The sequence below is a fragment of the Triturus cristatus genome, chromosome 4_1 (genome assembly GCF_964204655.1).
Source record: "Triturus cristatus chromosome 4_1, aTriCri1.1, whole genome shotgun sequence".
In the NCBI taxonomy this organism is placed as follows: domain Eukaryota; kingdom Metazoa; phylum Chordata; class Amphibia; order Caudata; family Salamandridae; genus Triturus; species Triturus cristatus.
The window spans coordinates 59,355,160-59,381,901 of record NC_140585.1 but is presented as its reverse complement, the minus strand read 5'-3'; the positions used below and the strand labels follow the sequence as shown (position 1 = coordinate 59,381,901).

The 26,742-nt window shown below is 53.2% G+C and overlaps 1 protein-coding gene across 2 annotated transcripts in view; it reads left to right on the top strand.

Annotated features, from left to right (window-relative positions):
• Window positions 1–905: 905 nt before the first annotated feature.
• The window catches only part of LOC146839503 (uncharacterized), a 133,586-nt gene continuing 107,749 nt past the window's right edge, over window positions 906–26,742 (top strand). For both annotated transcript variants that reach the window (XM_085651548.1, XM_085651547.1), the window contains exon 1: window positions 906–1,100. The gene's annotated coding sequence lies outside the window, so the exon portion shown is untranslated. The remainder of the gene's footprint in view (window positions 1,101–26,742) is intronic.

Here is a 26,742-nt window from a genome sequence, read left to right as displayed (position 1 = left end):
GCTCCATCAGTCGATATCACAGAAACAGCTTTACACCATGTCATTCATGACGAAAATTATTGTTGAAATCATAGGTGACACAGCTATTGCTTAAACATGGTTTTAGGAGTGTTTTAGATATTTTAACTAGTTGCAGCAGTTGACAGTAGTGTTGTGCCTCTGACTTTACAAGGGCACTAGGTTAGTGCCCTTCCATTTCGGGTGCTATGCAGCACTTAACGTTTTAGTTTCTTGTTGCTCAGATGGGTGTAATTTCTGATACTTATACGCTTTCCTCTTCTTCTTCGTTTAATTTTTCTGGCCAGAAAGTGTCACTCATAGTCATTGAAATCTCACTCATAGCAATCTAGAACCTTGGCAGCTATGATAAGGAATAACCCAAAAACACAGGAAGATTAGAAAAAACATCCTTTGCTATGTACCATGATGTGCATTTGAAAAACCCGATAAATAAAGCGTTTCAAAAAATAAAATGAAACAACTAATAAGCTGACCTATTTAACTGCACCACTAACACATATTCTCATATATTTAATGAAATATAAACTGTCACTTCCAGTTGACAACTTTCTGTAAATACTGTTTAGTCCTCTGCATCAGTGTTTTGAAGATGCTCATGGGAAGTAAAGCTGTAAATACTTTTTTACAGCAGCAACCAAGGGTGAGACCCTGTACGTGGTCTTGTGTATCTTAAAAACATTCATTTCTGTGACATCTAAAAATCCAGTCATTTTCTGCCACAAAATGCTTGTTTGTGTATATTCCCTCCTGGAGACTGGATGTGAAGGTTCTTTAAGTAGCCAGCAGAGGGCGCGCCTGCCTGCTGATGAAATCCACTGATGCGTTGTTCGAGAGGGAGAAGGGTTTCCTGTTCCTGGTCAGCGACAGTACCAGCAGCGGATGTTGACATCATTTCCGGCATCTCCCTCTGTGTCAGCCTGCTGCAGAGGAGAAAGGACGCCCTGTCTCTCTGTGCAGTTATCTTCATCTTCAGACCCTCATAGACCCCCTCCTACCCCAGACCACAAATCTGCACCTTCCCCACCCCAGCCATAGGAGGAGGAGAGAGCCTGGAAATGTCTGCACAGGTTTCCGCTCAGGTAGGAGATTGTCAGCACCTTGTGCTTTGTTTGTAGAAATAGATATATTTTTTTTTTGCATATATATATATATATATATAGCGCGAACTCAACCCGAAGGTATCGGAGCGCTTTACAAGAGCACCGTATTTACATTACACATTCAGGCACGGGGAGATTAAGTGATTTGCCCAGAATCACAGGATGTGGACGCGACCTCGAGGCTCGAACCCTGGTTACCTGCACCAGAGGCGGCAGGAGCCGGGCTGTTCTATCCAGGGACCTCTGGGGGGGCATTGCGTCCGGCGCTGGGGGTGTTTGTGGTCATCATTTGTTTTAAAGAGAGGATCTGTGCACTACACTGCATCTTAATGCATTGTGAGAAATCTGTGCACACTGCACTGCATTTCACTGCACTGTGAGAAATATGTGCATGCTGCACTGTGAGGAATCTGTGCACTGCATCTTAATGCACTGTGCCAGATCAGTGCACACTGCACTTTATAGCACTATAAGGAATCTGTGTCACTACAATGCATCTTACTGTACTGAGGAGTTTGTGCCACTGCACTGCATCTTACTGCATTGTGAAAAATCTGTTCACATTGCACTGTATCTTAGTGCTCTATCAGAAATCTGTGCACACTTTTTGCTCGGCTCTCGCTGTCAGTTTGTTGACTTGCCCACCCGTACCCCAGTGTCAGAAGCATGTCCCCCAGGCAGTTGAACGTCAAGGCTCCCCTGCTGCCCCTTGCCCCTTTGCCCCTGTTTTCATTTCTCAGTCTAGGTAAAACCTCAGTCATTTCAATAGGTTCCAGCGGCATAGGTTGGCTTATAGCATTATCTGCTGCAGAGTTTGTGTGTCTGCTGCAGGGATTGTGTGTGTGTGTGTGCACTGACCTTGGGTCTGCCAGGTATGAGGCCTTTCAAGCAGTGGAACATACATGTCTGTGTTTTTGATGTAACTCTGCAGGTTGGATGTGTGTGCATGTGAACAGGGTATAGTTGTCTTTGCAGGCTATGTGTGTGTATGAGGCGTTTCTACAGTGTGTCTTTTTGCAGGGTGTCTGTCTTAGCAGATGTTGGCGGGACTGTCAGTCACTCTGCTTGGCCTCTCCTCTCTGTACAGGAATCTTTAGGATCACTTGCTGTAAGAGGGTCTGCTCTGTGCAGAATAGTCAGGTGCTACTTGGCACACTGTAGACATCTGAGCAAAGTCACGTGTGAAGTTCTAGTTCTTCCACATAGTTTGGAAGAATTAGGCATCTTTGAGTGAGACTTCAGCACGACTTCCAAATGTGTGAGTGATTACAAGCACCCAGGGCTACTTGTATGACAATGCTACAAGGGGTTGCTGCACTCTCTCATCAACGGTTTGTTGGTGAGGATTGTGCTATGATATGAAGCTTACATGAAGGATTCCAAGAGACCCTTGAAGTCATTCTGCTCTAGTTGTCACTTCAGCAGGAAGGGGAGAACAAGATGAGCGAGCAGAAAAAGCAAGAAGAGGCCAGAGAAGAGAAAGACGAGTGATACAGAGAGAAAAAACACGAAGGGTGGAGTACAGTAATTAATAGATATCTGCCAAAATATGAAAGAAAGAAAATTGTACGGGAAGGAATAAGAGTTCTAAAAGATGGCCTGGAAAAGAAATGTAATGAACATTATTTATAAATTGCCAATAGTTGAATTATATTTTCAGAGCTGAAAATGTGATTTAAGTTTGACGTGAATGTGAGTCTTCAAGTGTTATAGGTGTAATGTGCTATTTAGTGGTACCAATACTTGAACCAACTTTATAGCTTAGGAACTGTGATTTAATTCCAATCACCGAACTGTATAAATGAACCAAAGGGAGGGATCACTGTATTTTCGGGTTACCAATTTCATCTCTAGTGAGATAGTTAAGAGGTCCTAGGTTCCAACCGTCCTCCTTTATAAATGTGTTTATGCACATACTGCACAGATCTGTGTTACCTTTGTATCAAACATACCAATCCTAATAAATTCTGTTGGAGGTGACCCTTTCTAGGGTGCTTTCCCTCAACTTTTTTTTTTGCTTTTGTCCCTCCTGGTTTTCCGCTGATCTATGTAGTAGCCTAAGGACTTTGATTGCTTTTTACACTGCCATTCAGTGCCAAAGTGATGTGCTTATCATATACATACTGTGATTAGTGTACAGATGATTGGCTAAATTGACTTAGCTGTAAGTCCCTTGTCTAGAGGACATAGCCTAGGGCATGTAACTCAACACCTCCTGCGTGGGCCTGCAGAACTGGTTGTGCCACCCACAGAGGTAGTTCTTTAAATGTGCCACAGATTTGCCATGACGGGGCCTGTGTGTGCAGGTTACTGTTACTAGGTTTGGCATTTAAGAAGACGCTTGCCAAGGTTCTGCATGTCTCTTGCTATATCTGAGTACTCCCTGGGGACAGGGTGCGGTGTTGGTAAAGGGTAGGACATGTGCGTGTGTGAGCTTTATACTGGTAGTGAAAGGCACCGAGTAGTGTGTTTGGCACAGTAGGGCCTGCTTCTCGTATTGGATTGGTCGGAGGGAACTATGGAAAGGGTATTGAGCTGGATTTCCTGCATGCAGAAGAGTGTCAGTATAGTGTTTTATATCCGTGAGTTCGTAATGGGGAACCTGCTTACCGGTGGTGCGAGTGAATTTGACATTATGACTGTGGAAATACCACTTTGGGAAAGAGGGAATGCCTGTACTCATGGCTCTGTATGCCTATCCGCCTGTCTCCAGTTCACAGCTGGCTGCTGGGGGGATGGCTACATTTGTGCATTTCTGATAAGACAGCCATAAACTAGGGGCCCAAAGGACACTGTAGACCTCTCACTCGGAGGGGCCTTCCTGTGTTGGTTAAGAGGGGGTGGAATTGGCACCTGCATGCCAAGAGGCAGGGTTGTGGCCCCACTAAAGAAACTGATCAAGCCTCCCAGGGTAAGATGTCAGACATGAGAGGGCCCGTGCATTTCAAAGGTGGCCTTTTGAGCTGATCTCATCTTCATAGGTCATTGTGGGTATAACCACTGGGTCTTTGCCTTTAGGAGTAAGAGACGCTTTCGGGATTGGAAACATACTACGCTGGTTCAAAGCTGGAACATCAGCAAGAAGAACTATTGGGGTGGGGGGCTGCAACTGGATTATCTGCAGACTTGTGGTGGCCTTGGGCTTATTGTGCTCTAGGAAGGGGACTATCAATTGGTGGATTTTGCCTGGATGTTGCTGGCCTGCAGCTAATTGCCAACTGTCGTGGCCCGGATCCCCAAGCACTCTCTAAGGGCTTGTTGACAATCCTTCTGTCCACGAGTTCCCAGGGACAGAAAAGATCTCCGAGTTTCCACAAGATCGTAAGGACCCAGCAGAGTTCGGCGTAAACGGGTGGAAGTAATTGTCGGTTAGGACAAGGACCTTCCTGACGTGTGCAGTGATCAGACTGTGCCGAAGACTGAGCTGGTGACGTTCAGTGGCACACCTGGGGTGGCAGTAGCGTGAGTTCGAGGAGTGTGGGGGAAGTTTGCTGAGTCCGATGGGCCTGAGATTACAGCCGGAAATTTCTGCTAGTTCACATTCGTTAGAGTGTGGTGTCCGAGCAGTGTTGAGAGAAGTTTGCAGAGTCCGCAATATCCAAGCTGGCAGCATAGACTGTGTCAGACCTCCAGATAGTGCCTGACATCGCGGCCTCAGTCTGAGGTCACCGGCTCCCTCTCCCCGGACCCACGCCACAAAGTACTATGTTGTTAAGGATAGCGTGACTGGAGGTCTCGTCGTGCCTTGTGTGCACCAACGACTGGTTCCCTGGAGCAGCTGTAGCTCCTACCTCCGCCAGAGGCGAAATCATTCTCCAAATTGGGAGCCCGCCAGCTTCTGGTGTTGCAGTCTTTTTCCTGCGGGGAGGATAGTGATTCCACACTTGTGAAGGGCCACTGGGGGCCTGAGGACCTAATCTGGATGGACGAAAACACATAACTGTTTCTTTCCACTTTAGGTGGTCCCTTAATCTAATCAAAGTGTCGACAGCAGGGGCAACGTGTATCGTTGGCTGGTGTAGCTTGAGTGGCTGATGGGCTAAGTCACAAGGTTTAGAGAGAATCTGTTATTTCTTGACCATTACAAGTATACGGAGTACGCGATAATGGGAATGTTGTGGTTTATGCTAATGTGTAAGCGAAAAAGTGGAATACCTCTTCACAGCCTAGATATATGTTTCTGTCGCTTATAATGTGGAAGGGATTGATTGTATTGGGGACACCTCTGGGACGTATACACATGGGTGTATGTTGCTTACAAGGCTGAGGGGATAATGGTGCAAGCGAACACCCAGGACAATTACATATATGTTAATGCCGTTCTGCTGCTAATGGAAGAGTTTGAAAATTTCATATAACTGTAAAGTATATATCCAATGTGTATGTCGTTCTGATTACAATGTGTGTGTAATACAAAGACCAGTGTTGTATACATACCGTGTGGAGTCTTTTTGTAGCGTCCACAGGGTGTTGCGGGGTTGAGGGTTGTGCCAATACCTTACACTTTGACCCTGAGGATAAGCCTGACTGCTCTGTGCCAAGCTATCCGAATGTGAGCGTAGGATATCAGACAAGTGTATCGTACTCATCCTATCTAGGACAGTGGATTCTGCCTGGCTTCGATGCATCCCAGCCAGAAACCGCTGGGTCTAACAAATTCCTAATAATAAATACATTGAAAAAATATTTAAGCTGCACCAATTTTGCACCCAAGACCAACTTTTATTTTTTGATTATCAAGTTTATTGGTTTTAAAGAACAAATCACAAAAATACATTGGTAGCGAAATCAAGCACATTATTTGGATAAAATACATTGAAAGAGAGACAACAGAGACTTGTAAAGCACTCTCTAGGATGAATAAAAACCGTTGCATATGGTTATTCCTGTACACGCACACATGCGCCCCTTAGGGTAGTAGATTGAACCATTTGCCCCACATCGTGCCAAAAAGCTAGGGACAGGTCCGGTCCTCAAAGAGGGGCTCCTCTTGAGTTCCACACCAATCCACCCCCGTCTCCATTTCCGTATAGTAGGGGACTTGGCCTGAGACCAGATTGCCACTATATCGCGCTTCGCTACTGCCACCGCTGTTCCCAGGAAGCGCTTATCGGCCCGAGAACCATCAAGGCCATCGAACACACCCAGTTCCAAACGTAGTGGGTCACGGGGGACCGTCCACCCCAGGGTCTGTGTAAGTTCCAGTTCCAGCCCCTCCCAAAATGGTGCAAGGACAGGGCATTGCCAAATCATGTGGTAGAAGTTCGCAGGGGGGTGATTGCATCGCGTGCAGGTCGGGGAGGGCCACGTACGGGCGCTGTATAGGCGCGCAGGAGTGAGGTAAGTCGATGGAGGTAATAGAGTTGAACTAGACGCAACTAGGAGGAGGTCGTCAGGGCCTTGGGGGCCATGAGAGCATCTCTCCAGTCCGCGTCTTCTAGGGGCCCAACCAACCCTCCCAGCGGGCACGTAACAAGTCTAGGGACGCGGGGCCATTGTTCACTAGGGAGCGGTAAATCCGCGATACCCCTCCTCTACCCAGGTTCCCCATCATCACTTGGATCTCAAGGGGGCTGAATTCAGGGAAGGAGGTGGGAGACGGAATATGTACTCGAAGGACATGCCTTAGCTGTAGGTATTGATAAAATTGGGAGGAATAGAGGGAATAGCGCTGCTGTAAATCTGCAAAGGATCTGATGTCATCGCCAACCCAGACGTCCCCTAGTAGCGAGATCCCAATGTGGTCCCACCGACGGAAGTCCCAGAGTGATGAGGCCTCTTTCAGCCAAACACAACACCACAAGGGCGTCTGCCTGGTGAGTTTCCCGTCCCATTTCGTGTGGCGCAAGGCTGTGCGCCAGGCCATGAGCACCGTTCGGGTGACGGGGGGGAGGACCTGCGGTATGGGGGCCCCATACAGGTAGGCCTGGAGTTGTGGGAAGTCCAATGATCGGAGCTCCACCCGGTACGCTGGGTCGGACCATCCGCCTGCGAACCAGTCGTGAATCACGATGAGTCTCGTGGCAAGATGATAGAGGTGGAGGTTGGTTGCCCCCGTCGTAGGGAGGTATGCGGCTGTGTGCCTGGGACATTCGCGGTCTTCCGCCCCCCCATAAAGACCGGGTGAGGGTACTGTCAATTTCACGAAACCAGCTCCCCGAGAGGTGAAGAGTAATATTTTATAAGATATATAAAAAACGGGGGAGATCCATCATTTTAAAAAGGGCACTTCTGCCAAGGGGGTGAGAGGAAGGTATTGCCATTTCCTGAGGTCCGCCTTGGCCTTGGTAACCAGGGGCGTAATATTCAGGGCCCATTCGAGTTCTGGAAGGAGGGCGACCCACACCCCCAGGTACTTGAATGACTGCCTGCGCAGGGGAATGGTCATTTGCCAATCGAAGCAAGCCCGGGACGGGTGGAGGGGAACCAGAGTGGATTTCGCCGGGTTGAGCCGGAGGCCGGAGACCCGTTCAAAGGCAGAGAGGGCGTCCAAGCACCATGGGCCAGAGCTCTAGGGGTTGGCCAGAAAGAGGAGAACGCCGTCAGCGTAGAGAGCGATCTTATCGACCTGATATGGGTCCCAAGCCCATCCTCGGATGTGGGGGTCCTGACGTATGAGAGTGGCCAGGGGCTCCATCGCTAACGCGAATAAGAGCAGCAAGAGCAGACAGCCTTGGCGAATGCCCCTCTGGATGGGGAACGTCTCCGAGAGCACACTGTTAATTAGGACCCTTGCCTTAGGACTGAAGTATAAGACACGGATGAGGCGCCGAAACGGGGGGCCAAACCCATCACCTCCAACACGTCTCCCAAGTAGCTCCAGTCCACCGTATCAAATGCTTTTTCAAAGTCAATGAAGAGCAGGGCCAGATACGGGGTGAGATGATGGCGGTGTGCATGGGCGAGGTGGAGGCATTGTATGCAATGTCGGGTGCCCCGGGCAGGCATAAAACCTCATTGGTCTGAATGGACCAAATTGTGTAAATGGGGACGGAGTCGTTGAGCCACGACAGTGGCAAAAATGATAACCTCGGTGTTAATGAGGGAAATGGGGCGGTAATCCGCACATGCAAGGGAAGGTGGCTGTGTCTTTGGGTGGACCACAATGGTGGCTATGTCTGTCTCTGGGGGAAAGGACCCCGTGTCCACCACATGCTTAAACAATTCCACCAAGTGTGGGACCAACATGTCGCGATAGGTCGTATAGTATTTTTGGGGATAGCCGTCCGGCCCTGGCGTCTTACCGGAGTGCAGGAGCGAAATGGCCCCATGTATCTCCTCCGGGGTGAAGGGAAGGTCCAGAGTCTCTGAGACCGTCTGGGAGAGGCGGGGCAGCTGGGTCCCGGTTTCGGACAGCAAATCAGCCAGGGAGGTTTCGGGAGGTAGGGCCGCGTAAAGGGCAGCTTAATAGCCCACGAAGGCTTGGGCAATAGCCCGAGAGGTAACGTGGTGAACACCGGTACCATCGCGGATCTCTGGAATAATGCGGTTGGCTTTAGGGTATGAAACTAAATTATTAAGTAATTTGCCATTTTTATCACCCCAACCGTACACGCGCGCCACGGAGGAGCGCCATAGCATTATAGCAGACTCCAGCGAGATCTGACAGATCTCTTCACGTAGCAGTGTAACCTGTCGAGCGGAGTCATCGCTTTCAGTATACGCCTGGGCCCTCTCCAACTGTGCAGTTTGGGCCCCCAGCTGCACAAGGCGGGCGGCCTGTACCATGCACTTTGCGTGGACCAAACCTCTAGCCGCCCCCGTATAGTGGCCTTGCCGGCCTCCCATAATGTTCCTGGCGAGGAGACCAAACCCGTATTAATCGAAAAATAGTGCCGCAGTTCCTGCCCGAGGGATTTAACGAATTCCGCATCCTGCAGAAACCAGGCGTTTATCCGCCAAGCTGTCCGAATGCCAACAGGAGAGTTCCCGAGATGGAGGGAAACAGGCGAGTGGTCTGAGATGCCTCGGGGCAGGATGGTAGCCCCGTACATCAACTGACAGTCAGGGGCAGGCAACAGGAGCAGATCGATACGAGAGTGAGTATGGTGGGCCGCCAAAGTGTGGGTATATTGTTCCCGACGGGGATTCCACACCCTCCATGCATCGCAGAGACCCAGGGCAGAGGCCAGACAGATAGGCGCTTAGCAGAGGCAAGACGGGACACCGAGGGAGTACCTGTCGTGTCGTGGAAGGGTTGCATAACGGCATTGAAGTCGCCTCAGATGACCGTCAGACCCTGTGGAAAGGTGGAGACTATGAGTGTGAGACGGCGAAGGGCAGAGGGGGGATGTATACACACAGGAGATTAAAAGTATGCCCTTCGATCTTGCCTGTTAGGGCCACGTAGTGGCCTTGTGTGTCCCTCTCAGCCTGCGCCAAGGTAAAGGGAAGCCCCTTATGAAGCAGTATGGCAACCCCCCGGGAACCCCGTGTGAAACCAGAGTGCCAGACCCTGTCGAACCCATACCGGGCGAGGAAAGTGCAGTGAGTGCCCAGAAGGTGTGTTTCCTGTAGAAAAAGGATATCTGGCGTGTGTCGCTGGGCGCTGCGAAGAACAGAAGTATGTTTTATGCGGTCTAGTAGGCCGTTGACATTCCACGATAGAATGCGGAGGGTTCTATTTAAGGTGGACGTCATCTGGGTGGAGAGTGTGTGGAAAGAACAGCGCAAGCGGACCCGGGTCCTAGGGGAGGCAACACCCCGTGGCCGGGACCTTTGGTTGAAATTCGTGCGGTCTGTTAAGTCTCATGTCGTCGATGGTGTGCGTGCATTGATAGCTACCAAGAAAAACAAAGAACGGTGGCCCGTAGGTGGCCAAAAACAATAAACTGGGAGACAATGGTCTTCCCACCCACCCATGCCCCCCAACACCCCCCACCCTACACTTCCGAAGATGAAGCATCTGTCACCCTGAAAAGTAAACACCTTAAAACAACAACACACGAATGAGTCTGAGTGCTAAGCTAAAACGGTTAGCGGAACATGGATGTGGCAGAGATGGACCCCGTCCATGGAATCGGATAAAAAAATGTGTTAACAGCTGCAATTACATTTGGAACAGATAAGTAACAGCGAAGTACAAATAAGTCTAGGAGCTGAGATGAGGAACAGTTCGCAGAACTTGGTCGCAATGAAGATGGACCGCTCCTGCTGTATGGATGTGGTAGCGATCTCAGCTGCAGGAGCAATTTGGGAAACAGATTAAGGATCGCCTGCCTTGGGCCCTGAGTTCAAGCTCCCTCGTCGTTTCCAGCGGTTCACTCCCCACTCACCAGGGGATCATCGGCGGAGGCCGAGCCAGGAATTGCCACCTCCCTCTGGACAGCCCCGGGCGGCCAAGACAGGGCTCCGGTGTCACCGCAGTGCTGGGCGGCCAGGAGGGCGCAGGCCCGGCGAACAAAGGAGTCAGTGCAGCAGCAAACGGTGTCAGGGGTCCTTCAGGGGTGTAGGGCCTCAGGTGATCCACCGTGACCCCCGGGAGGTCGATGGAAGAGGTGCGTGGGCACAATCCCCCGCAGGCCCAGTTCACACAGATGGGCGGGCTAGACCGCGCCGCAGGTGGAGAAAGCGACTCGGGCACACAGAAGAGGCCGGGCTGCCGGGGGATCGAAGGAGTCTAGACCCGTCTTGTCTCTCCTCTCCGCTGCCCAACAATGAGAGCCGTTCTCATGCTATCACCCAAGCCGCTGGGGCAGGACCGCCAGCCGGCCCAGGGACTCCCCCACCTCCAGCGCTCACAGGGCCGGAACAGGCCGAGACTGCAGGGGGGGGAAGCAGGCCCCAGACAGTCCCTCAGCCCCACTGCCCGACAGCGGCAGCCGAGTGCAATTGCACCCCCAGATACCGCGGACTGACCTCCAGGGCAATCCAGGCCCACTCTGAAGGTCCGCAGGTAGGAGCAGGCAGCCGGGCGAGAACTCCGTCCGCGATCCTCCGCAGGAAGGGCAGGCCTCGTCTTGTGGCCCCAAGCCCCAGCACCCCCTCTCCCCTCATGGACCTCAGGCAGCACCGGAGAGAGGAGAGCAAGGCCGCCACCTCAGAGCCACCAGGGAGGCCCCGAGGGACGGATCGGTGGAGCGCAGGCCGCTCGGCCTAGGAGTGGGTCGCCGAGGGGGCAGCCATCTTACAGCTCACTGCTGTGGGTAAGGGGCCAAAACAAGGCGGTGGGGGCTCCAATCTGCCCCGAAGCTAGACCGGAGCACAGCAGAGGGGACAGGGGATCTCTTCCTATGGCCAGCCGGGTTCGATGGCAGCTGTTAACGGGCAGATGCAGAGCGGATGACGGAGGAGGTCCGGAGCATTCTTAGAGTGCGACCGCCATCTTGACGCCTCAGGCCACACCCCCCCAAGACCACCTTAATCTGTCCCAACTCTAGACATGTTTTTGAGGAGCCATGTCTTCAGCTTCTTGCTTAACTCAAGGAGTGAGGAGAAGGCTCTGATGGGTTGAGGGAAGTCGTTCCACACTTTAGATATATGAGAAGAGTTGTCATCGGATCTGTTTCTGTGTAGGCGTGGGTGCGCAGTCAAAATATCGAGTTTTTTTATCGACCTACACTTATATCGAGTTTTAAATATCGACAGAATATCGACTGTAAGGTAAGTAATATCGTATAAGGTAAGTAATATCGTATTTGTTAATATCGAAGTAAGTAATATCGTTTGCAATAATATCGATGTCAATAATAACGAGATTTATATTAGTGTTATGTATTTTAATATGTATTTTATATGTATGTGTTTAAATATATGTATTAAATGTTTAGAAGTTATTAATTTGTTTTAAAGTACATTTTGGTGCCGATCACGATCCTGTAAAAAACGGGTACGAACCGTCGGACTGAGCATATTCTCCGTCCGACGCGTACCCGGTCTTAAAAATATACAAACATGGAATTACGATTCGCACGGAAATACCATTTCCGTCCGAATCGTACAAAACCCCAACCGACGAAAATAAACATACAAATGTGATCCGGGAAAGCGCCGCCGTGACGTCGGGACGCACGCAGCCTGCCATTCACGAACCAGGAATTACGATTCGCACCGACGTCATCCCGCACGGTGAATATTTTCCGGCAGCCAAAAACTGCCGGGAAATCAGGACGACGCGAACAAGGAGTACCTGCACGCGACGGACAGACATGGACCCGAACCTACGTGTCATCCCGGCCCTCATAGCAGTCGACCTCCTCTACAGGTTACGACGCAGACGCCGCAGAAGGTCAGAACAACAAAGGGAGGGGGGAAAGGGGGGGGCAGGACCAGGGGCAGGCCACAAAACCCCCACCAAAGTCACACAGCACACATGCCCTGGACCTACCTGACCCCCAGGCCCTGGTCACTACGAGGGGGTGGGGGCGTGTCCAGCAAAGCCAGCGTCCGCCACAACGGAAGTGCTTGACGACGCGAACCGGCAACACAACAATACAGGTACGTCCCGTACCCACGCCTTAAGAGCGTGGGTACGAGTCGTACCACGCCCACACCTACGTCATCCCAACAATGGCGGGACGGCTGTACCCACGTGGCAAAGGCCTGGGTACGGCCCGCACAAGCATCACATAGCGTGGGGACGGATATGTACGGACCGTACCCCCACCCCCGTATGCATGGAGCGTACCCCCCACCCCAACAGTGTAAGTACGACCCGTATTCTCACCCGTGGACGTATGGAGCGTACCCCCACCCCAACAGTGTAAGTACGACCCGTACCCACACCCGCGGACGTATGGAGCGTACCCCCACCCCAACAGTGTAAGTACGACCCGTACCCTCACCCGCGGACGTATGGAGCATACCCCCCACCCCAACAGTGTAAGTACGACCCGTACCCTCACCCGCGCACGTATGGAGCGTACCCCCACTCCAACAGTGTAAGTACAGCCCGTACCCTCACCCGCGTACGTATGGAGCGTACCCCCACCCCAACAGTGTAAGTACGTCCCGTACCCTCACCCGCGTACGTATGGAGCGTACCCCCACCCCAACAGTGTAAGTACGACCCGTACCCTCACCCGCGTACGTATGGAGCGTACCCCCACCCCAACAGTGTAAGTACGACCCGTACCCTCACCCGCGTACGTATGGAGCGTACCCCCACCCCAACAGTGTAAGTACGACCCGTACCCTCACCCGCGTACGTATGGAGCGTACCCCTACCCCAACAGTGTAAGTACGACCCGGAGGGGTGTGTGCAGAGTCCTCCCAGCAGTGCTTAGACACAGGAGGGGTGGGTGCCTATCACTTCCAGCAGTGCCCAGACACAGGAGGGGTGGGTGCAGAGTCCTCCCAGCAGTGCACAGAGACAGGAGGGGTGGGTGCAGAGTCCTCCCAGCAGTGCCCAGACACAGGAGGGGTGGGTGCAGAGTCCTCCCAGCAGTGCCCAGACACAGGAGGGGTGGGTGCCTATCACTTCCAGCAGTGCCCAGACACAGGAGGGGTGGGTGCAGAGTCCTCCCAGCAGTGCCCAGAGACAGGAGGGGTGGGTGCAGAGTCCTCCCAGCAGTGCCCAGTCACAGGAGGGGTGTGTGCAGAGTCCTCCCAGCAGTGCCCAGACACAGGAGGGGTGGGTGTAGAGTTCCCCCAGCAGTGCCCAGACACAGGAGGGGTGTGTGCAGAGTCCTCCCAGCAGTGCCCAGACACAGGAGGGGTGGGTGCAGAGTCCTCCCAGCAGTGCCCAGACACAGGAGGGGTGGGTGCAGAGTCCTCCCAGCAGTGCCCTGAGACAGGAGGGGTGTGTGCCTATCACTCCCAGCAGTGCCCAGAGACAGGAGGGGTGGGTGTAGAGTCCTCCCAGCAGTGCCCAGTCACAAGAGTGGTGTGTGCAGAGTCCTCCCAGCAGTGCCCAGACGCAGGAGGGGTGTGTGCAGAGTCCTCCCAGCAGTGCCCAGACACAGGAGGGGTGGGTGCAGAGTCCTCCCAGCAGTGCCCAGACACAGGAGGGGTGGGTGCCTATCACTTCCAGCAGTGCCCAGACGCAGGAGGGGTGGGTGCAGAGGCCCCCAGCAGTGCCCATGGAAAAAAAAAGGGTGGAGTACCCACAGATCCAATTGCCACAATTGTTAGTCAGGTGCACAAAGACCCTGCAGTACATGTAACACATGTGTGCGAAGCTGGGAGTACACACATGCATACAGCCAAAAAGGGAACATGTCCACATGAAGTCATGTCAACAGACTACATACACAAGTACAGTGATCACCAAGGATGCCACGAATGATGCAGGTGGAGACATCGCTCTGCATGCATGGCCAAAGTTGAAGGGGTCCGTCACACACCCAGCTAATGTAGACACAGCTCAGCGCAACATATTGGGAACACCCTGCAGGGAAGATGTCAGGGTACACAGAGGAAGGAACACACCGTGGGACAATTTCACCATGCAGTAACTGCTAACATGAACAGAGAAACTTAGCTAACACCTTGTGATGGCACACAGATACCAGGGTACCCCCTATGACCAGCACACTACTACATTTCCCACACACCCAACACATGATCACCACCCAAAATCATGTAGCAGCCCCACCAACAGCAATACCACAAAAGCAGTAGTGTTCTAAGGAAAAAAAAAGGCTTTATTCAGCATTTTCAAATAAAGTGTGTGTGGATAAAGTTCAATATTTACAAAGCCCATAGGGCAGTCCATGAGTCACAGCTGGATGGGGGACATAGTGGGACGCGTGTCCCCTAGCTTGCCTGCACAGTCAGACTCCTTCGTCTTCCAGAGCGGGGAGGGCATCATGTGGGGGGGAAGGACCAGGCACCGCAGGGACATGAGGGCGAAGGGTAGGCGTCGTGGGTGCAGGGATGGAGGACTCCACCACAGGGGGTGGGGCAGGGCCAAAGGCGGAGGCCAGGATGTCGCTGCACACCTTAGCAAGGTCCTCCAGCGACTCCCCTGCACCCGAAGGAACCACAGGCCCCAAGGAGGGGGGGGGGCGGAGGGATGGGTCGCAGCGCCACTGGGGGAGGGTGTGGACAGGGGGGGGGACTCAACCACCCTGACCGGGGACTCCTTTGACCGCTTGCGGGGTGGTGTCACAGTGGGGCTAAGGGACAGAGCGGCCATGAAGGAGTCTTTGCCGGATATGTGGCCAGGAGAGCTGAGGGGAGGGGATTTGGAGGGAGAGGATTTGGTGGAATGCGGACTCCCACTCTGGCTGCGTGACTTACATTTGCCCCCCGACCCAGTGGGTGTGCCTACTTCACCCTGTGTGTGCGTGCCAGGAGGTGTGCGTATGACCTTCCCTGCTGGTGTGGTGCCTGTGTCTGTTGTGGTGGGTGCATGCTGACGTCTGGGTGTACGTGGGACAGGCATGGGAGTGGGAAGTGTGGATGGGTCAGGGGTAGGGGGTTGGACGTAGCGCTGCAGGAGACCCACTGCTGCAGTCAGTGTCGAGTCAATGGACCTCAGCAAGTTGCGTTGGTCAGCCTGCGATGAAAAAATGCCCTCCAAGTATGCCTCCATGTTGTTCAGCACTTGGCTGTGGCCATGGAGGACATTAAGCATCGCAGCCTGACCAACCTGCAACTGCCGCAGGATGTCCACAGACTCGGCATTGGCGGCAGCAGTGGAGACAGGGGCAGGGGGTGCGGTGCCTGGCAGGAAGGAGACATGTGGTGATCGGGCATGCTGGGAAGGGACACGAGCAAGTGGGAGGCGGCTGATGGCAATGGAGGGGGCGGGGTGAGATGTTGTGCCGCTGTCAGCTGCTGGTGCAGCCTCCGCCCACTCGGAGAGATCATCCTCGGACCCGTCAGCTTCATATTCTGTCGTGCCAGTGGACAGGTCCTCGGCCTCACTCTCCTCCGCCTCAGTTCCACTCAATGTGCCAGCCACGATGTCAACGCTGGCACTGGTGCTCAGTCCCTCCGCTCCGTCTGTGCTCATGTCTCCCTCCGTGTCCCCCGACGATGCTGTGGGCAAGGTGAAGAGACAGCAATTAATCACACACCTGTATACATATGTCACATGAGTCCAATCTACATAGGTTACAGTGCATAGCCTGAAAAGAAAGATCAGTAACATCTACAAAACAAGATACAGATGTAGGGCATGCAACACACAGTTGGTTGACCCACCATGCCACTGAAAATCCATGGAGAGCATGACACAATAGCAAATGACATGAAATGGAGTTTGACATAGGAGCCAGGCCCTGGGGACAATCCAGCACTGCATCTGCACCACACAGCGTTGCCGAAAATAGGGATGAGCAGGGACCATATCCATGAACTTGAGGCACATGCTGCATAGGTAATACTGAAAACATGCCCAACATGACTGGCTCACTGCACCTTGAGTGTATGTCCAGACAAACATCACACACTGGCCAGACCTAGCAAGGAGATTTCAGGTTTTGACATGTAGGCTTTGCCCGCACCAACCACCCCCTACATGAGACAATTTGTTGAGACACAGGTGGCACTTACATCTCTTAGTCTGGGTGAAATACACAGGGGCTGCATAAATGCAAGATTGGACGCCAAATACCCAAGGTGCGCCTGTCCAAATAATCATGTACAAATGGTCATCATCAGATGATTGTAACAAGACACACAGGCACTGGCCACCGTGAGTATGAACAAGGAAAATCAGGTCAGGCTGTACAGTGGACACTTGTACTACATCTTACGTCAATATACATGGTGCCAGGGGACAATGGCACAGAGCACAACCTATGCTGTAGACACTGAGAGTGTCCACGTTTTGTGATGACACACATGACACCTAGGAAAATATGCCCCAGGGGACAGTAGTGGCCACACAACTCCATGGTCCTGAATGGGAATGACTGCAACACACGCCACCATCCCTGCACTATGCGTATCGCACACTCATGCACATCATGTCACAGGCCACAACATAGGACATGCGTGCTGTAAGGCATGACACTTGAGAGACTAACTCCCATGTCTGGACTCAGCATCATTGCCAACTGACATGGAACCCACATGTACTGAACTGGACAGGGCACAGGCAAGGTCCCAAAACCTGTTACACACCACCCCCACACATGATGCTACAGGCATAGTTCACGTGGAAAAAAGCGCCAGCCTACATTACCTTGTGAAGGAGTGACTACACACAGACCAGGGAACACATTGCAAGGAGGGGAAGGGAGGCAGGAGAGCACCGCTATACTGTGGGTAACTGGATCTGCACAGCACCTTTAAACCCTGGCAGTGTATCCATGCAACTGTGCACTTACAAATGCTGGTGACACACAACAAACACACATGTACCTACCCCCTTCCTGCTGCTGCTTCTCCTGTAAGCGCCTGTCCAAATCTGGAAATACCACCGCCAGCACACGCTTGTGGATGTGGGTCAGACGGCGGCGCCCGCGGTTCTTATGGGTCTCAGGTGAGTCCCCCAGCAGGACCCGTGCGATCCTCCGCGTCCAGCACCGGATATCCTGCCAGCGTTTCCTCACCTGTGCCAGGCGCCGCTTGCGACCGTCCGTCCTCCTGACGGCACTGACGGCGTTCATCCATATCTGCTTCTTGGCAGAGGCGCCTACCTGTGAGGAAGAACAAGTGACACTACATCAATACACCAGGCACATCTCACAGAGAGACAAATTAGAACAAATATGCTGTATACAACAAGGCATAGTATGCATCCAACGCATTGCACCTTTGTCATAGGGACATGATCCTCTGGGGAAGGGCAAAAGCAGTACGTGCCATTGAAAGTACACAGGTGGAATGAGGGCAACGACCCAATCAATGATCCAGGCTCACACTGTGCATCACAAGCTACACCAGGATAATGTGCAGCACCTCTAAGCAGTCACATGCCACAGGCCACTGACGCTACCGCAGCAGAGTACACAGACACACACAGGCACAGGACATTCACCTGCCATTGCCAAATGCAGCGACAAACCTCACTCTGCACATGTGCCACTAGACGGGGGGGGCTCACAGGTGTGGGGCTGGCTCTGCACATCAGACACACAGCACTGCTCCCTGCTCACATCACATGGGCAGGGTATATCCATCCCTCATGCAGCCCGGGTGCCACACTCCACATATGCACCCACCCACATGACAGGGGACTTACACACACACCGATGTCCAGGGTACGAACACATCATGTGGACACTCTCAGCACAGGTACACAGAACTAACACACATCTGTGGGTACAGTCACCTGTCACACTGGGCTGACCACATAATAAAATGAGGACTGTAGAGGCTACATTCCCAGGAGGACAAGACTGGCAGAATGTGGCATGCACCATGGAGTGATTGTCACAGTAAACACAATGCAAGTGAGGACGGCAGACATGCACCACAGCATGCACTGGCTGGGAGACATCAGGCATTCCCCCCCCGGTACCCCCCCTACAGTACATAGCATGTGTGCCACACCTGGACACAATGCCAGAAGTCACAGTCACAAACAAGGGACACAGTCTGTGCTAGTAGACTCTGCACTCACCTGATACCCTGGTCGCCCATACAGCAGGTGGTATAGTGGGAGGATCACATCCAGCAAAGCCAGGTTCTCCTCCAGGGTGAAAGGATGTGACCTCTCCACAGACCTTGACCTGGTTCCAGGGAATCAGTAGCTGGGTCGTCGAATCCAAAGATGTGCAGGCAAGTGCTCCCTCATGGGACCTGGCTGCCTTATATCTGCCTTGCTGGCCTGTTTCATGCACAGGAGTACAGAGTGATTGGTCACTCACATTTGCATCCTATGTTTCCTCCAATCCCTTCAAACCTAGCACAGTCAGTGGGTTCTTATTGTGTTTTTTTCTTGAGCATGATGTCAACTCCAGAACCACATTGCAACAAAGTAGATTCATTCAAACTGACTACTGCAGTGCACCTGCTGAAAAAAAATTCAAACTTTAAACTTGGTCTCCATGACAACCAGCATGCATGTAGGCCTTTATACTTGTCCCTCATGTGTTCCCTATGTAATTTGGAGTTTCACACACAGGTACGGTGCGTACCGGGGCCCTAGGGCACCACAAATGCATAGCAACGGCCCGTACAGGCGTGTGTACGGTCCGTCTCACTATGGGTGTTCTCGCGTATGCGTACTCATAGTGATAGTGAGCGTACGCACGCGTGTACGGTCCGTACCACTATGAGTACGCATACGCGAGAACACCCATAGTGATAGTGAGCGTACAGGCATGTGTACGGTCCGTATCACTATGGGTGTTCTCGCGTATGTGTACCCATAGTGGCACGGACCGTACACACGCCTGTACGCTCACTATCACTATGGGTGTTCACGCGTATGTGTACCCATAGTGGTACGGACCGTACACACGCCTGTACGCTCACTTTCACTATGGGTGTTCTCGCGCATGTGTACCCATGGTGATACGGACCGTACACGCGTGCGTACGCTCACTTTCACTATGGGTGTTCACGCGTATGTGTACCCATAGTGGTACGGACCCTACACGCGTGCGTACGCTGACTTTCACTATGGGTGATCACGCGTATGTGTACCCATAGTGGTTCGGACCGTACACGCGTGCGTACGCTCACTTTCACTATGGGTGATCACGCGTATGTGTACCCATAGTGGTACGGACCATACACACGCCTGTACGCTCACTATCACTATGGGTGTTCACGCGTATGTGTACCCATAGTGGTACGGACCGTACACACGCCTGTACGCTCACTATCACTATGGGTGTTCACGCGTATGTGTACCCATAGTGGTACGGACCGTACACACGCCTGTACACTCACTATCACTATGGGTCTTCACGCGTATGTGTACCCATAGTGGTACGGACCGTACACACGCCTGTACGCTCACTATCACTATGGGTGTTCACGTGTATGTGTACCCATAGTGGTACGGACCGTACACGCGTGCGTACGCTCACTTTCACTATGGGTACACATACGGCAGCACTCCCATAGTGATAGGGAACGTACACAGGCCCTCTGAGCGAATGTACGGTGCCTTTCACACATCACAGTGGTGACAGGCAGCACACCGGAAGGAATAGGGCTGACATACTTGTCCATGGATGGACATCAAGGCATTGTCTGGGCAGGCAACATGTGTGGGGCACAGGTGTGAAAGGCTGTGATGTGGCACATTACTCCTGAGTCGAGAAGGCACCAGATGTATGATGAGATGTGTACAGATGTAATGTGTGATGGTGCAATGTGTGCCAGGCATGCCCTTAACTCCTTTGACATGTGTGCATGTGGTACTGCACACTTGGGATGAGCGTCACTGGCATGGCACAGTCAACAACACACGCAAGTGTCCCCTGATGCCCGCTACAGGGGTTACCGCACCAGACATGTCACTACCCACGGTGCACGATGTGACTATGTCATGTATGTGTGGGGTGTCCCCATTAGCTTGATGTTGGTGCTCCCTCAAATGCATCAGCTGTTGCAGCAACCAACATGTGTCTGTGTGTAGATGGACATGGCACACTGTTACGCACACCAGGCCACATGTGGTATCGGATGTGAGGTGCGTATGTATGCATGGGACACGGAGTAGCGTAACAAGGACATGTCTGCATCCTCTCTATGAATGTGTGGTGAGTCATTACATGTACACCTTATTGGCAAGGTGTGTGGGCTGTCCTAGTGTAATGTCATGTGACCTGTGGCTCTAGTGTTCCGCTACCAGTCTCTGAAATCGACAGCCTACTTCTGATGATGTGTTGATGTATGTCACTCCTGTGTTGCGTCTGGCTGTTCACTTACACTGGGACACAGCTAATCCCATGCCATGGCATGTGGAGGTTTACAATCTCCGTGTGTAGCTGGGTCTTGGTAGGAGTGTCACCTGGCAGCCATACGTGTCCAGGGCATGTGGCACATATCTGACTCCGTGTGTCGCATATGTGTATTGACAGATTAACATGTGCTCAGCACCAAAAAATTGTTGTTGTAGTGCAGTCACTCTTCCTTGTCACTTCCAAATTACTGCAGAGCGCCGCCTCTTCCCCGAGCAATTCCGGACTTGGCTGACATGCGGGAGAATGACTGTATCCGGTGCTACCGCTTCCCCCAACCGTTGATTGAGGAGTTGACGGCGAGGCTGGCACCACACCTGCAACCGCTGCACAGGTATCCTACGGCACTGGCACCCAAGCTGAAGGTAATGGCAGCCCTACATTTTCTTGCCACGGGTACCTTTCAAAATACCATAGCTCATGTTGTTGGCATGTCCCAGAGCATGTTCTGCCGTGTGCTGCATGATTTCATAGAGGCCATGTTGCTTCACCTGGATGAGTTCATCCATTTCCCAACCCCTGAAATGTTGACTGGGGTCAAGCGTGGATTCTATGCCCTGGGAGGGATGCCCCATGTCATTGGGTCCATAGATGGGACACATGTGGCTTTGGTACCACCACAGGCACAGGAGGTAGCGTACAGGAATCGCAAGCACTACCACTCCATCAATGCCCTTGTGGTGTGTCTGTCCAACATGGTGATTTCACATGTCTGTGCTCGTTTTCCAGGATCAGCATACGATGCCTACATCATGAGGCGTAGCAGGATGCCTGAGATGATGACGCAGCTGCGCAACGAACGAGCATGTAATGTTGGTGGGTACACTCTGTCTGTCCTGTATTTTGCGTAGACTTCCAGCACGACCGCTTCTCCTGTCCTACTTATGTGCATGTGCTTTCCATGTAGGGGACGCTGGCTATCCCAACATGCCATGGCTGATCACACCTCTCCGCAACCCCATCACGCCGGCCCAGCTCTGCTACAACACCGCCCATGGCCTGACAAGGCGAGTGATGGAGAGGACATTTGGCCTCCTGAAGAGCCGATTCAGGTGCCTCCACAAGACCGGCGGCGCCCTCCCATATGCCCTGGCGAAGGTCTGCAAAATCTTCATGGTGTGCTGCATGCTGCACAACATGGCAGTTGAGAATGCTGTGCCACTCATCCTGGATCAAGATGATCAGGACCATCCACCCGTGGAGGACCAAGGTCTTGGCAATGGGGCTAGTGATGTGGAGGATGTGGTTCCGCAAGAGGACATCCGGAGTCGGCTCATACGCAACTTCTTTTCTTAGTGGTGAGTACCAGTGTCTGTGTGTGCACGCATTGGTCCCCGTGTGGCATGTGTTGCCATGTGTGTGTCCATCTGCATGTATGGCACGTGAGTCAGAGGTGTGTGTGGATGTGTCACTGGAGTGATGGTGCCAGTGATGAGTGTATTTCCCCAGTCATAATTGTGACCTAGCATGTTGTCATCCTTACATGTGTCGAGTACATGCACATGCAAGTGGCTGTGCTTTTTGTGGCTGACTTCTTGTGTGTCTCTCATCCCCAGGTACTTGCGCATGCCGTCTGCTGGTTGCATTGTTGTGGCACTGCTATTCCTCATGGACACGTCATCGTGTGCTGACTCAGCTTTGCACGCACGGACAAGTTTGGAAGTCTCCTTAGGGTAAGGGATGCATCAGGGGTGTATTGGGTGTGGCAGTTGTTTCCGATGTGTGCACACTGCCCCTGTCGATGTTTGGTTCCTCTGCAGACATGTCGCATCACCATGGGACACATGACATGCAGCTGGGTACACCTGAATAGATGGTCAGACTTGTTGACAGTCATCAGTGATGGGATTGTGATGATGGCATCAATGTGTGTTACACTGCCCTCGGACACATACGGTTTGCATTGGCTTGACATGGTGTGGGACTTCCACATCAGCGGATCAATGGTGTATGGCAGCCTCTCCGTGAGCAGCAGGGGGTGTTTAGCTGGTACCCGACACTTGTGTGCCAGTTCCATGGCTATCACGCATTTGTGCTGCAGAAGGGGGGTTCCAGTGTTGGACCCACATGTTACTCCACATGACCCGTTCATGTGTACTCCGAGTTTCCTCTGCAATCCCGAATACATGACTAATAAAGGTGTCCCTATGCCTCAAAGGTGCCTCTTCTCAGTCAATGCTGGTGTGTTGCCACGATGCATCCGGCATGTCTGGCATGGTTTTCCGTGATAGTGGCTATGTGTCTATGTGTAGAGTAGCAAGATGCAAGCTGTTTGTGTGGGATTAGACTCTGTATTGTGCATGTAGTCCATGACTGTGTGGGTATTGTGACATGTGCCATCCCCATGCATCCAACGTTGGCCAGGCCACCATTCTCTGCATCCACCTGACTCAAGCTTGCAGGACATGGTTCTGCCACCTGTCCACACATACCTGGGTGCCCCACAGGACACTCCACATGATCCCTGACCTCTGCGCATGGCTGTCGCTGTACTCAATATGTCTGTCGGCACGGTTGTGCGGCCACCCCCTTAGCTGGTTGGGCCCATCACGGGTGTGTATGGTGCTCCATGTCTGTCTTGCCTAATACACTGTGACCCATGTGTGTCCTGTGCCAGAATCAGGCCCCAGGGTGTGGATGGTTGAAGTCAAATGAGAACTCAGGCATGGTTAGACTTTACAAGACACATGTAAGGTAATAATGCAATATGTAGGCATCTTCTCTTTATGGTGTAACTTTTTATTTTGGTTGGGGTACGGGGGGGGGGGTGGTTTGACATGAGGGGCTTTCCGGGTGTGTGGAATCCAAAATTCACTAGGGGAGTTGGTGTCCTTGCCGTTTGAAATCCTCAGAGTCCATGCCACAGTCTTTGTCAACATTGGTCAGACAGTGACCAGCAAGTCCATGTGGCAGAGAATGTCTTTTGCTGCTGTGCCGCTGTTGGTCCAGTGGGCCAGGTGCCAGGCCAGGTGTCCTGGGAGATGGTGCTGTTGCGCTGACCCTCACGGTCTTTTCCGTGGACGACTCGCCCTCCTGCGGGGACCCTCAGAAGCAGGCCGTGACGATGTTTGGGATGCTCCGTCGGATGTCTCCTCCTCCTGATCCCTCCCTGTGGGTGGTGATGTTCTACGCCTGATGGCACAGGGAGGGTTGCCCATGTTGTCGGCTATCCGACGGAGTGTACTGTGAATTCCCCTGAACACCGTCACAAGCTCAGCCTGTCTGTCCTCCATCCGCCCTTGGTGTCGCAGTAGACAGGCATGTTGCTCCGCATGTTGCTGGGCCTGCTGGGTCTTGATCTCCTCGAGGATGGACACAACCTGGGCCATGCCCGTGGTGCCCTGCCGGTATGTGTCCAGGATGTTTCGGACATGGGAATATACCGGTTCCCCAGCCAACAGGTCAGGCTTGCGCCTCCGCCGTCCTCCACTCCCACCACCCCTGCCCACTTGCACCTGGCCTGCCCTTGTGGGCACATCGGGTCTCCGGGACCCCTGAGGGGTGGCATTGGCGTTGTCGCCTGCCTCCTCCTGGGTGTCCGGTACACCGTGTCCCTCCTGGCCAGCCTGGCTGCATTGTGGTGGTGGGGCAGGGATCCTGGGTGTCTCCTGGTTTGTGGCAGGAGTGGGGGTGGTGGTTGGCCCAGTTGTACCTGACGCAGGTGCTGCAGGTGGTTGGACACCAGAGGGGCCAGGTTGGTCGGGGTTGGGTTCGTCCACCGAGTGGTGAGAGTCGTCGCTGCTGGTGGGTCCGTCATCCCGCCGAGCCGGGTCCTGTTAGTCTTCCCCCCCAGTGTTGGGGGGTGATCCACGACGTTGACCTGTGTGTGAGAGAGACAATGTTAATTTTGTTCCATGCAACATCCATGTTTCATTCGTTTCTAAGTTGGCACATTTCCTCTGGGAATTTGGATATGTCTTGCATTCCACTCACAGTGCACTTGTGCATGGGTATGTCCCTTGGCCACAGCTTTTGCGACTTTACCTATGTGTGGCACAGTCTTACTTGCTGCGTCAATTGTGACTGCAGTCAGCAGTGGAATGAGCAGGTGTGGCAAGCCATGCATTGGCGCCTTCCGTGTTGCACTGTACGTGGGCACATGGAGTTGTTCCACACACTTAGATAATGCAGGTAGCTGGCGTTGTGCTCGTGCACAGGTTGACACATGGCCCATTGTTTTGCCATGGAGAAGAGGGGGGATTCAGGCACTGGCCACCCTTGTCTACATGCACGCAGTCCACCTGCTGACGAGCAGACATTCCCACACCCCCACGGCTGAATTGGTCTCCCTGTGTGTCCCTTTCTCACTCCCTCTCTGTCCCCCTCTCCCTCCCTCTGTGTGTCAGCCTCCTCCCTCTGTCCGTCTCCCTGTGTCTCCCTCCCTCTCTCTCCCCCTCTCCCTCCCTCTGTGTGTCACTGTTAGACGGCGACCTCAGAGGAGCCTGGAAAAGGGGTCCTGACTTCCCTGAGTCCCACCCGTGTAGTATTGTAGCCGGGCACTGGCGGGAGATTCCCCAGGGGGAGGAATCTCGCAACTAGGATCGTACTTCTGGCACCACACGACACAGAGAGACCACACTGGGTATTCTCAGAACAAGCTTTATCAAATAGGTATCACTGCAAATATGTACAAGGTGAGCACGGGCTCAAGAGTCTCGGACAGGTAGGGGGTAGCCGGACTGTCTCTGGTAACGGTTCAAGCAAGGACGTATCCGGCGCACAGCTCACAATCCTCGAGCTGGGGGATACGTGGTCGGAGTTGGGGTCCGGCGGGACCGTGAGAGTCTGGGGGAGCCGCGAGTCACTCAGCAGGGCTCAGGTACCAGTTCGGAGGTCTTACGATCTTCAGGGAGCCGCGAGTCACTCAGCAGGGCTCAGGTACAAGTTCGGAGGTCTTACGATCTTCAGGGAGCCGCGAGTCACTCAGCAGGGCTCAGGTACAAGTTCGGAGGTCTTACGATCTTCAGGGAGCCGCGAGTCGCTCAGCAGGGCTCAAGCACAAGTTCGGAGGTCTTACGATCTTCAGGGAGCCGCGAGTCACTCAGCAGGGCTCAGGTGAGTTCCAGTTCCAGGAGCCGCGACCACGTCAGCAGGCTCTCGTTGTTCCAGCGTCGAATCTGCCGGACAGCCCCAGAGCACCCCTTGTTATAGTTCGACCCCTCTTTGATGTCCGGAGTCTGTGCAGGCAGGGGTCTTGTCACCTGGGGGTCGCTTGTCGGGATTTCCTGCTATAGTCTTTTGATCCTTTCAGGGCCGGGTCGGGAGGAGTCCCAGACACCCAGCAGGCGTGGAGCCAGCCCTCAGGGAGGCCGGAGGGCCGATCGAAACCCATCGCCCCGGGGGAGTTCAGAGGTGCGATAGACACTGCTCCTCCCTCTCTCATCCCCGGGAAGCGTGATGTCCTCCAGCCGGAGTGGCGCCTCTAGGCCCGGGTCGCGCTGGGGCCGGGCGGCCATCTTGGTGCATGAAGTGGGCACGCGGGCCCAGGGTGGCCGAAAGGAGAGAGGCCAGGGACGGGGATGTCCGGATCGGTGCGTGTGTCCTGGTGGGGAGGTTCGGCTGGGCCGGGCGCTTGGGCTGTAGGTACCAGGTTTCGGTGGTGCGGGGGCACGGAGGGCCATTCTACGAGGCCGGGTCCAACAGTCACCCTCTGTCACCTCAGCCCAGCTTCCTAGGCACACACTTTTTGCAGATCTTTGACTGGCCCTTGGCTTGTTGATGTGAGTTTGTTTCTGATCAGCAGGCACCCATTGGATGTAGTGTCTGTGTCTGCGCTGCTGCTGTGGTGGTGTGTGCTGCCACTCTTTCACAGTGTTGGCTGTTCATTAGCTGCTGTCATGTGCACAAACGTGCCGTCACCCCCATGT